At 30.3% G+C, this 12,764-nt stretch overlaps 1 non-coding gene across 1 annotated transcript; it reads left to right on the forward strand.

Moving 5' to 3' along the window:
* The first annotated feature begins 222 nt into the window (after positions 1-222).
* On the forward strand, positions 223-294 carry Trnam-cau. The gene has a single exon. It is a non-coding gene; the product is annotated as a tRNA-Met (tRNA).
* The last annotated feature ends 12,470 nt before the right edge of the window (positions 295-12,764 follow it).

Genomic DNA, 12,764 nt, shown 5'->3' on the forward strand with positions numbered 1-12,764 from the left:
GGAATTTAAAGAAATTTTGAAATTAAAGATCTTAGTTGCATTTTTCAGTAAATATTTAAAATTAAGTTAATAATGAATGAATAAATAATTTACACCTATTTAATAAACAATAATCAGTCAATAATTTATGACAGTTATTATTTGATGATTTTGAGAATACGGAAAAAATAGAAAGTTCTAATAATTTTTCCATTACCCCATTGAAAGGAAACATTCAAGCACAGCAGAGTGGCGCAGTGGAAGCGTGCTGGGCCCATAACCCAGAGGTCCGTGGATCGAAACCACGCTCTGCTAACTTTTTTTATTAGTACAGATGCTACATAAATATATATGTATATGATTCATATAATTTTTTTTTAATATAGCTTTTCTGTAATAAATAGATGCTATAATATTATCTGATAAAGATTACAACAAAAATTTTAATTTCCGCTTAATATCTGTTAGAAAATGTGTGAATATCTAGAATTCTGAAGAATCCAAATATTAATAATTGAATATTTAATATAGTATATATACAGATAAGGTTGAAAAAGTTTACAACATTAAGTGACAATTATTTTCCACTTTCCCCTGAAATATTAAGAATATTCTTCTAACACGATGTCGTATGAAGTATTGTTAACAATGGATTTATTGATGCTTATTCCAAACAACAGTGAATAATAATCAGCATTATTGAGTGACATATTTTTTAAATGTCCGGTAATAAACCATATTAATTACTCATAGTATGAAATGAAAGGATTTTCAATCATTGTGAATTTAATATTAGTAAGTGAACTGAATAATTTAAAAATAAGTAAATTTGATAAGATCGGTACCAAAAGTATTTACTGATAATAGTTTGCATATTAAAATAAAATAGTAGAATACAGTATTGGAGAAAGCGTCTTTAATTGACAAAGGACTTAATCACCTTCACAAGTGAGAAAGTTTTCAGTTAGACTAAAGAAATCATTTTTTAAATAGAATACAAATTTCGAATCCTGTCTTAAAATTATAAATATAATTTTCATACGATTTTTGAAGTTTCCAGATATGCCTTGTCAAATATATAAACATTTTGAATATCTTTTAAAGATTTGAATTTTGTGATTGGACAAAATCTGAGAGACTCCGATGGAAATGGTAAAATTAATTATTTTTACTTCTAAATTCTTCTGGTCACAGTGGATCAAACACGAAATTTGATATTTTATGGAGTTACAAGAAACAGTGTTCAGAATAGTTTATTTATTAGAAATGTTATGGAATAACGAAACTCAGTACTCAGTTTACATTCCATAAGCGAAGAAAATTGGAATATTCTATTTATATTATTTTCTTCAGAGAAAAAACTGGGGGTTCACTCATGTTGCGGCTCAAATGAAAGTTGGTGTCATTTGGAACTTGGGCTTCAATAGATACCTGTAGAGACCCAAATGGGTTCGTTTAGAGCGCACTTGAAAACAACAGCATCAAGGCCCATTCACAAGCCAATCGCTTGCAAAGTCGGGTTGGCAAGTTAGCGATTTACAAAATATGTCGGTAAAGCAAACACAAAAGATATTAATATTTATTTATTTTTCTTCTTATTTGTAAATGTTCACTTATTTTGGGATTTTTAATACAAAATTGACTTAAAATTACACCATCTTTAAATTACCATGATTTAAAATCATTGGTCAAATTATAATTGGAAATGTAATGCAATTTTATTGATTGTCAGTGAAAATGTATTACTTACCTAACCCATTTTAACCTACTCTTAAAACTTATGAAAAATCATAAAAATTATTCACATGATTTTATTGAGAAAATCTTCGATGTACAATTAATAATCTTTTGTAATTCATTTTTATTAAGTGAATCTTCTAGAAGCATAGTATTCACCAAGCACTATTAAGACCAGCTCAGCCAATTAGCCGTTATTAATATTTTTAAATATTACAATGACCTTTAGTTGTTTTAAATTAAATAAAAGCAGAGAGGCTTCAGAAACATTTATTTTTGCATTCGTTTTTGCAACAACCCTACGTCACTTATAACAATATATTTTTACTTTTAAAATGTAACATATGTAATTGCACATCTCCCCATAACAGCAAACATATTATTTAGGATGTCATTGCGCATACTGTTCGTTATACTTAGCGTACCTCTTCACGAAGGCCTGTTTTGAATTAATCGTGGAATTAATATTTTTCATAGGATTCATTTCTAGCTGCTTCGTTGATTTATGGCAAATTTTATTGGTTTAGAACCTAGAAACGAACTCAATGTTTCAAATTAATTCATCAGTTTATTTAAATTCGACCTCCGTTGAAAGGTACCCTTTCTTTATAAAGTTGAAAATATACTTAGGGTATTTTCTTGAAATAAAGAAAGAAATTCAAAAGGATTAAAGCAAGATTCCCTTTTTAATAATTGAATATTATTGATAATGACTTGTTTATAAATGTGAGAATAAAGAATTCATTTATCGACCAATGACTTACGACGAAAATTTTCTTGCTAATCAATCAGTGCTCTCAATTTTTGAAACTTTTTGAACTGCGCTTGCTTCGCGCCAGCAACACGATTTGTTACTTCAGGCGCGCACATTTTAAATTATATAAATATTTAAATGTTAGATTTATGATAAATAATGATTAGCAAATGATTCAAAAGTGATTTATTAATCCTAAAATAGAATTATTGAAGAACAGATGAAAAAATATTGTGATTTCATTACAAAAAACTTTTTTTATTTTGACTATAGAAAAAAACAGAATTTTCCATTTATTTTTAGTAACTTTATTGATTTTATTTTAGGTCAAATTGTTGTGAATAAAAACAATAAAAATTAGAAACTCGACAAGATTAATGACTGTTAATGCATTTTATAAATATTATTTATTATAAATATCACATTTGAAGATCGACACTATTCAAAATCAGCGCGCCAACAGTAACTAATTGTGTTGCCAGCGCGACGCAAGCGCAATTCAAAAAGTTGCCCAGATTGTGAGCACTGACATGAATAAGCCTTTAAATTTACAAGTTTACTACATAACCTGCAAATGATATGATCAAGTCATTATATTTACTTTAATTACGTTATTATTTTGTAATTTAATTATCTTCATTGATTTATGGTATGTCCACCAGAGTTCGATTACATGTGTGATTTAAAGTAAATATTGTGTTATTAATTAATCATAATATTGAAGTGGGCAAAGCGAAAAATAGGATCTTTAGTAGGCTCAATAGGCTTTAATAGGCTTTAATAGGCTCAATTACACTTGAGATCCTTTCGAACCCCAAGTCTGGTATTATTTCGGGCTCATTTATCGTTTTGGGTTCCTTTTCAGCAAGTAGGGTTTATTTTTGTTGCAGCTCCTTTGGAACCAAAAACGGGTTCCAATGGAAACTTCAGTTTTTTCTGTGTTCGTAATTATTATTAATTATTATCTTCATACATAAAAGCCGTTTAGAGACATTTATACATTTAAATGCATGTTTAAAAACAATCTATGCGTCAGGCAAAAAATGCCGCGAGCGAGAGATATTCACACTTTATGAAGAAAAAGAACATGTTTCTTATTCAAAAAATTTTTCTTTCTTCTTGGAATATAATAATGAGCTACTAAAGAATCAACATCTATTTTTATCTCATTTCGTGCAACATCCCCATTGTTTTTACACTTTTGCGTCAAAGACATTGGACGATAGTTTTGTACCATTTCTCCGAGCGAGATGGAACCCCATGTTGAAATTAGCTGCAACAAAATTTACCAGAGAGTTTTAACTGTATTCGTTTTCCTATACTTTGCTACTTTTTTATATTGCCGAAATCCTCTCGAATGTAAGTTTCACCATAAATAGGTACTTCCTTCGGGTTGCGGTAGAGCGTTATTTAACAGAGTAAGATCGTCAAATGTTTTATCGCCTCATCCGCCTGTGTCCCTGAAATAATTTCATGTAGAGGTAGAGTAGAGAGAAGCTTAAAAGCAAGAACACTTCTGGGAAATTTATCTCAGGAAAATCTCAATTATATTACGCGTGGCGGTCAACACTTTGCGACGATAACGTGGTTTCACGTGACTTTGTCACATTAAACTCTGACATTCAGGTTATTAATGTGCTAAAGTATTAAAATATGAAATATGAGTCGAGTTAAAAAGGGAGGCTGATAAAGCAGTTTTATATTAACTTATGAAAACTTAGTTATAATGTAAATGGTTTTGTCTACGTTACCACTTTAGAGGGTGGGGGGGGGGGGGGCTAAAAAAACCTACAGTTGGTAACGTGTAGAGGGGAAGGGGGTTAGTCGAGGTAACGTTATGAGTATATTAAGTTTTTAGAATTTAGAACAATTTTATTTTTAAAAGTATATATATGGTAACGTTTTGAGTAAGTTTCCATATTATTAATGCTTTTGGTACAAAATTAATCTCTATATTCAAAATTTTATATTTTGAGTGGAAAATTCACCCTTTTGGTAGAGAATTCTTGAATTTTATTAAAAATTCTAATATTTTGGCAGTACATTATTCTTTTTATTTGAAAATTCATCTCTTTTAGTTGAAATTTCAACTTTTTGGTTAAGAATTTTAAAATTTAATTCAAATTTGTCTTTTTTGGTGGTGAATTCATATTTTTGTTTATAAATTCATCTTCCTAAGTTGAAAATTCAAATTTTTGGTTGAGAGTTTTTGAACTTTGTTGAAAACTTGTTTTTTTTTTGTAGAAAATAAACCTTTTTGTTTAAAATCCATAATTTTAAAAAATTAACAATTAAATTTTAAAGTGAAACTGCTTTATTAAAATTAGAAAAAAAATTTATCTTTCTCCCTTAAAAATTCAGTTTTTTGCTTGAGTATGCATGAATTTTAATGGAAATTCATCTTTTTTAGTTGAAACCTAAACATTTTGGTTGAGACACCTTCAATTTTATCTACTTTTTCAAGGAGTAGAAAAGAAATGTTCTTCCTATCTTAGAAATTCACTTTTTGGTTGAGAATTCTTAAATTTCAATGTAATTCGTCTTTTTTGGTAGTAAATTAATAATTTGTTTAAAATTCCATCTTTCTTAGTTGAAAATTAAAATTTTTTGTTCATAATTCTTAAATTTGGTTGAAAATTCGTTTTTTTGGTGAAAAACAAATCTTTTTGTTTAAAATGCATCTTTCTGGTTAAAAATTAAACAACAAGGTTTTAAAGTTAGACTGCTTTCATAAAATTAAAAAAAAACTTTCTTTATTTCTTAAAAATTCAGATCTTTGCTTAAGAGTTCTGGAAGTTTAATGAAAATTCTCTTTTTTTGTAGTGAATTAATCTTTTTGCTTGAAAATTCATCTTTTTTCGTTGACACTTTAACTTATTGGTTGATAATCTTTAATTGGATTAAAAAGTCGCCTTTTTTGTTAGTAAATTAATTTTGGTGTTTAAAATCCATTTTTCTTAGTTCAAAATTTAACAAATACGTTTTAAAATTGAACTATAGCTTGTTGAAAATTAACCTAGGTTTATTAAAAAATCAACTGTTTTAGTTTAGAAGATTCGTGGTTTTGTCTTCAATATTCAATAATTAATTAAAAATCTCAACTATTTGGTACAAAATTCGTTTTTTACAATTTAATTTTTTTTTAATACAAAAATTTAACTATTTAATTTTTGGTTAAAAATGTACCTTTCTTAGTTTAAAAATCTGCCCGCTTCGCGGGTACATTCTCATTGCGCGCTACGCGCGCGGCTCGCTTCGCTTGCAAGTTTGAGCGCGCTTAGGGCACGCGACGGTTGAATCGCGCGCTTCGCGCTCGAACGTAATTATACCTCGCGCTTCGCGCTCGGATATTTATTCTTTGCATTTGGAATGCTTGAAAAAAACTTTATTATAAAGATCTCTTTTAGATGGCAGTATTTATATAAGTCTTCATATTCTGAATTGTCTACTTAATTAAGTACAGTCGAAGATTAAGTTTCTCAAAGCTCTGTAGGCTTTGAGGTTCACATAGTTATCGTGACACTCGCGCTGCGCACTTGATTTCCGACAAACATTTGTAAACAGGTTTTGTTGTATTTTTTTTGTGGTAACTTTCGTCGTTTTTGCACACATTTTTTTTTATTTTACTTTTTTCAACGTTATTTTTCACGAATAAAACAAAAAGTACGCGTCCTATCAAGAATTGATTCTTAACGAAATTGTAGATCTTTTTTGGGATAACCATTTTTGTTAATTCATCTTTTTTGTATCCTACATAGTTTGTCCACAAAATGGAATTTTTTATTTTCCATTATTTTTTGTGCAATCAAAATTTGAATTTTCGATTTTTGAAGAAAATCCAAAAATTGGTTATGATATGAGTAATCTTGTAGCGATTTCAAAAAGAAATGTTTTTCTTCTCTTAACTTTTTTTCATATCGTGCGTTTTTCGGCTTCAAATTTTGATTTACGGTTGATTAACAAAATTTTGAAAACATATAACTCTGAGAATTTTCTTTTTGTTGAAGAAAGTCATGAAGATAAATTGTTTGTTAACGAACTCGTCCTTTCTTTTAGGACCTAGAAAAAGTGTGTCAAAGATGGATTTGATTCGTACATTTTTTCGAGAGTTATCGTGTTTAAACGGACGGACGGACCAACAGACGGACTGACGGATAACCGGACGGACAAACAGACGCCATAGTGAAAACCTGATTTTCGGATTCAGGGGGTCTCGAAACGTGGAGATGCGTTGAAAACAAACACTTTTTCTTAAAATCACTCTTTCATTTTGATTGTTGATTCATTAAACGGTCAAGTAGACTTTATACACATATAGGAAACTTGACCACTGTATATTTCTCGCAGTGACGATGATGGTGTTTTATTTTTTATTTTCTGAAGTCTTGAATTCTAAGTTTTTCTTTGTTTCAACAATTTTGAATTGTCAGCCAACTGTAATTTGTTGCAAATTTTCGTATAAAAGAAATCCCCATCTAATTGTTAAAAAAATTGAATTTACTATGGAACTAAGGCACTCGTCCGTATTGCGTAATCTTTAGAAGATATATTAGAGATAAAATTTCAAGCTGTCTAATTACAATTTTACATTCCACAATGCTCAAATAAAATCAATTGATTTGTATTGATTGCTTGATTTCTTGTTATCGATATTTACCGATATTTGATATTTTTGGGTTTACACAGTAGGAAAGAATACCAATAATGCGTTTAAATGTCAAAAACCAATTTTAATGAGAATTTGCAGATTTAAGAATTGGGCGGATTCGAAATTTCGGACACTTTTACCCAAAAAATATGGAATCTTCTTAAAGATTTTGTAATGGCGGTTCTTGAGATTTCTGGCTACGAATTTCACCAGAAAAAATCTGAAATTCTAAATCGTGGATGTAAAATGGCGAAATTTTTTTCAAACAATCACGGAATTCATACGAAACTTGTTATAATATTCCTGGTAGTGGATGGTCATTATTATTTTTATCATTATTATTATCTTCGTTAAAGCAGATTTCTCATTAAGTACTACAAAAAGCTTTTTTCTTGATTTTTTCAGATTTATTTAATTTTAATTTTATTGATTATCATTTTTGAACGTCTAGCATGAGAGCAAACTAATAAATATCTGGCTAAAGCATTAGTCTCGGCTGAGTGGTACACTGAGAAACTTTTACTGGAAAAATTACTAGATTAGGTTACAATCGAGGGACCAAGGCGATAATTCGTATATTTTAATAGAATAATCGTAAGCTATGCTATTTTTATATGAAGCTTTCCTATTGATAATACGAAGTCTTAGTATTTTTATAGTAAAATCCTAGATAGAATAAATTAGTAGAGACATAATTAAATTATGTAAAAAGAGTAGAAGTAATAAGTACCTAAAATAAGATAAAAGACTAAATTTGTAAGAGGAATTGCTACTCTCTGTAGGAATATGAATTATACTACGACAATTTCTATTTTTTGTATTATGGAGTAAGACAAATTCAGAAGATCGCTCTCGAATATTAGTGACTTAGTAAGCGAGCCTAGCGTTGAACCGAGTGTAGCCGAGCGTAAACGATGTCAGCCGACCAACGCTCTACTGAAATTTCTTAAATTTACCAATCACTTGACTTGGGTTGATGCAAAGATCCTTATTACAGTAAATTAGGATAATTCGAAAAGTTACAATTGAAAAACAAATTTTCCACAGAGAGCAAACAATAATTTTTTAACCTCGATATTACGATAATTGATTACGTTAAGATATAGTACTTAGAATTTTAAAAATGCCATCACTGTGAACAATTATTAAACAATTTAATTGAAGTCAATTTGACTGCTAGCATTTACTTGATAAGAGCGATAAATTTCTGGATCTCATTATCTAGTTTAGCCGAATGGAAAATCGCCGTGCTGCCGCGCTGGAGACCCGTGTTCGTTTCCCACCAGCGCTTTACTTTTAGTCACATTTTTCTGTTTCAGCTTGTAATATAATATTTCTGCATGTATATAATAATGTATAAACGGCGGCCATCATTTTACACATTCCAACCCTACACTAAATTAGAATGTTCTCTTTTGATCAAAAGACCGTGAAAATTTCGTCATCTTGAGCCGTTCCTACCCCACTCTTAATTCTAATGTACTCAGCGTGTCACAAAACCGCGAAATCTTTGCAGGCTTGACCTATTCTTACTTCAGTGTAATTTGTAATATAACATGACCGCCAAAGCCGTCGCAATATTGACCCACTCTTACCCCCACTTTGAATCATAATCTTTTCGATGGATCGAGAAATCGCAAAGTCTTCGATATACGCTTTGAACTGTCTTAATTAGCCTAGTCACTATCGCATGATCCGTTGCATCTATAGGATTAAGACTTGTATTACGTTTCCCCCTCCACCAACAGTCGCGAAATCGGAATAGAAAACACATAGCGAAGCGCGAAACATTTGAAGTATTCTCAAGAAGAGGTTAAATGGCATAATAAATATATTTTCGTGCAGTGTTTTTTCAGAAAATAAGATTTTTTACTGAAAAAACAATAGTGTTGTGCTGCATCCTATACTGCCGTAATATATCTGGCCAACATTTTTGCTTAAGGACATTTGACACAGCCAAATACCTATATTACCGACTTCACTTTATCAGTTCACTGAATATTTGTTTGAACCTAAAAACTTTTTTATACATAAAATATCGGCCTCAAACGTTGAAAAATGCAAGAATCGACAGAAAACTATTTTAAAGTACAAAGTATAATAATAAAAAATATTTTAACTAAATCTTATCCAGCACACAATAAAGGCTATCAATTCCATCGGCATCAGCCGGTAACGGTGTGGACGAAAATCCGTACCCTGGCGGCCACTAGAAGAGGCTCGTCCTACGCTTTGAATCTTTTGTTTTGTGCCGGATAAGATTTAGTTGAAATATTTTTTTTACATCTTTTATTATTAAACTTTGTACTTTAAAGTAGATTCCTGACGGCTCTTGCATTTTTTAAAGTTTGAGGCCGATATTTTATGTATGTGAAAGGTTCGAAAGTTAAAAAAACTCTTAGGTTCAGAAAAAATATGTGGAAAAGGGTCCCAGTTTTAATTTGATCGGAAATAATTTTGAGTGAAGTTCCTACCCAAATGAAGTACCTAAACGTACTTCATTGTACTCTAATATATTTTTTAAAGTTTCAGCTCGATATTCTATTTACAAAAATAGTTCTTAAGCTTACAAAAATATTCAGTGAACTGATAAAGCGAGGTCGTTAATATAGATATATATATATAGTATAGATATTTGGCTATATAACGAGTGGGTCACTTGATCAGATTCCTATCCTACCGAAACTTTTTTTATTTCTCAACTTATTTTCACCCTAAGCGCCACATTAAGTTGAAAATTTAAAATAATAAATAAGAAGCACTAAAAAAGTTTGATCTGGTCCTAAAGTTGAAAAATTACAAAAAAAAGTCAAACAAAATTTTTTACAAAAATACTGTTTTCATAATTATTAATATCTAGGACCAGACCCATCTTTCTTAGTGCGTTTTATGTTTTATCTGAAATTTTCAACTCGATGTGACGCTTCGTGTGAAAATAAGTTAGGGGCGTATCTATGCATCAGGATGACTTCTTATAAAAACAACTCTAATGGAATGTTTGACTTAAAAAGTAGTAGAGGTTGAATATCTTAACCGATTTTAAAGATTATTTTTCTGAATTAAAGCTTTTTTTTATACATATAAAACAAGTATGTGTTCGAAGTTTTTAGTACTGAAAAATTCATTGACTTGAGCATTAAAATTTTCTTTTAATGCTTTTTCGGAGTAAGATAAAATTTATTATTCAAGTAACAAAAATTTTGCCATTGTTATAAATTTACGAGGTTTAAAATTTCGAAACATTTCAAGATTTCAAATTCATTTTGATTCGGTACTCTAGATGCATAGAGGATTATATTATTTTTTAAATAAAAAGAAATAAATTTGCAGAAAAAAAAACAAAATTTTCTTTGTTCAAAACTACAATGTATTGCTGCATGCAGTAAACATTTGAGTTTTTCTGAATTGAAAAAAAGTTTTACAACACGATATATGATATCAAGAAAACAATTGCATACTTCGGTTTGAAATTGCGACTGCATTAAAATAGAAAAATAATTATCGAACTGTTTTAATTTAATAATATTAAGAAAATTTAATTCAGATACAAATTTATTGCGATTTATAAGAAAAATGACACTTTAGTGTGCGTTTCTTTGTTACACTTCTGCTGTAAAAACCGTATAGGCATATATGAAGAAGTCAGTGAGTTGTTTTTAATGAAATGTTAAGCAGGAAACCGAAATCTTCTAACGCTATTTTATATCTTGAAAAATGATACAATCTGTTGTGAGAAGATATTATGCTTGAGGTAAAAGAAATAATCCCGTAATAAGGACAAATTTTCTATTTGAAATCACGACATTAGTGAATTTGTTTATACAAATTTTTTGTGCGTTGTCCGTGGAAAGTAGTTAGGGCACATTTGCGACTTTCAAAGAACAACTGTTTAAAAGTTTTTTTAAATTCGTGTCATTATCTTACATTAGGAAAATATTGCGTTCAACTCTTTTCCAAACCTAGAAAATTATTCCAAAAAATATCTCAAGTTTTTAAAATTTAGAGCAAATCTCACCATATAAATTTGGACGTGCTGGGTAACCATAACAAATTTGCAGTCGTGGAGTGGAAATTTCTCTGAAGATAAAAATTGTACATTCAGCGCTTGTGTTTATTTTTTATCAGATCGCAGGTTAGATCTCAAATATATAGATGTTTTAATTTTGTAAATCTAACCATAATGTTTTAATTACAATAATAATTATAATTCTCTGATGCGTATACGACGGAAGCATTGTTTTTTCTTGAAAAGAAAGTTTCTATAGTAAAAAGAATTTTTTTGGAAGTAAAGAAATTGATTTCGAAGCAGCTGTAGTCATTTAGAGGCCATAACAGAAAAATTTTCTTTTTCATCTGACCATTAAATTTAAACTGCTCTTAAAAATTCACGGCTGTTCCTAGTGTTACGAGAGCCTAACTCTCATACCTTATTCCCACTACTACCCTTGGGCCATACCATTCTCTAGAATACAGGGCCATATTGTAGCGTCCAGGCAGACTTGGCGCATATTCAGTTCTGTTCTAACTCTCGAGCAATAAAGACGTCCTGAATTGCTGTCTGCAATTCAGTTCTTAGCACAAAAATCCATACGCATTATTTACCATGTAACACTCGGCTGGCAGAAATATTTTTTCTCCAGGAAAGTTACTAACTGAAAATGATTCAAATACAAAAATTAAAGTTTAGATTTTTCATTATAAGATGAAGCGCCCTGATTTGGGATTTGACGTTACATCTTACAAATTTGCATTTCGATCTTTACGGAAATTTCCATTCGACGACTAAAAGTTGTTCTGATTACTTAGGAATTATGTAATATTTATTCTAGTTTTTAAACATAATTTAAAGATTATGATTTGCTCTTTATCTTATGAGTCTTACAAATTAAGGAAAATAAATGTTAGTTGATTAAAAATAAATGGTTGAATAGAAGAAAAAAGCTTATTTCATTGGCAAGAAGAGTCTCGTTGTAAAAAAAACTGTATCTTCAATTTAAATTAAAAGAATTATCAAAAATAAACTTATTTCTAGACTATATGATAGAAAAATGCAGCCAAACTATAGAAGCACATAGCATGCTATTGTTGTAATGCTTTAGGGAAACGAAAATATAAGGTAATGAGTGGAACAGATACTGGTTGGATGAGAAGAAAAGAGCATGCAAGTTGTGCAACAGAGGAGAAGCCAGAATGGAAAAATAGAAGGGTGGTTAGGTGGAAGTGGAGGAGAAGGGAATGACAATCGGAAGGCTAATGCATGAGAATGCAGGGAAGAAGGTGATTGTTTTGTGGAGGTATCTGGGGAAAAAGGAGGAAAAAACAGAGGAGGATGGTAGAGGAGTGGCAATAGGCAAAGTAATGTCCATAATAATCGTGAGGCAAGAAGAGTTGTAAGAGGAGGAGCACGGATACAAGAGATCGGTTCTCCTTTTCATGAAGGTTGAATAGCGGTAATCGGTACCCTTTTTCGAAAATGGATAAAGGAACATAAAAAAGAATGTGAATAGTATCTAAAATATTAAAATGTAAGGAGAAGTTAGATGATAAGTAGGTTAGGGAAAATGTATTAACGAAAAAGTGTAAAGAAATCGCCATATATGTTTCCGATTAGCGATCTGGCCCTGATCGGTTTAATATCTTCGGGGA

This window comes from Belonocnema kinseyi, chromosome 8 (genome assembly GCF_010883055.1).
Source record: "Belonocnema kinseyi isolate 2016_QV_RU_SX_M_011 chromosome 8, B_treatae_v1, whole genome shotgun sequence".
Taxonomy (NCBI): domain Eukaryota; kingdom Metazoa; phylum Arthropoda; class Insecta; order Hymenoptera; family Cynipidae; genus Belonocnema; species Belonocnema kinseyi.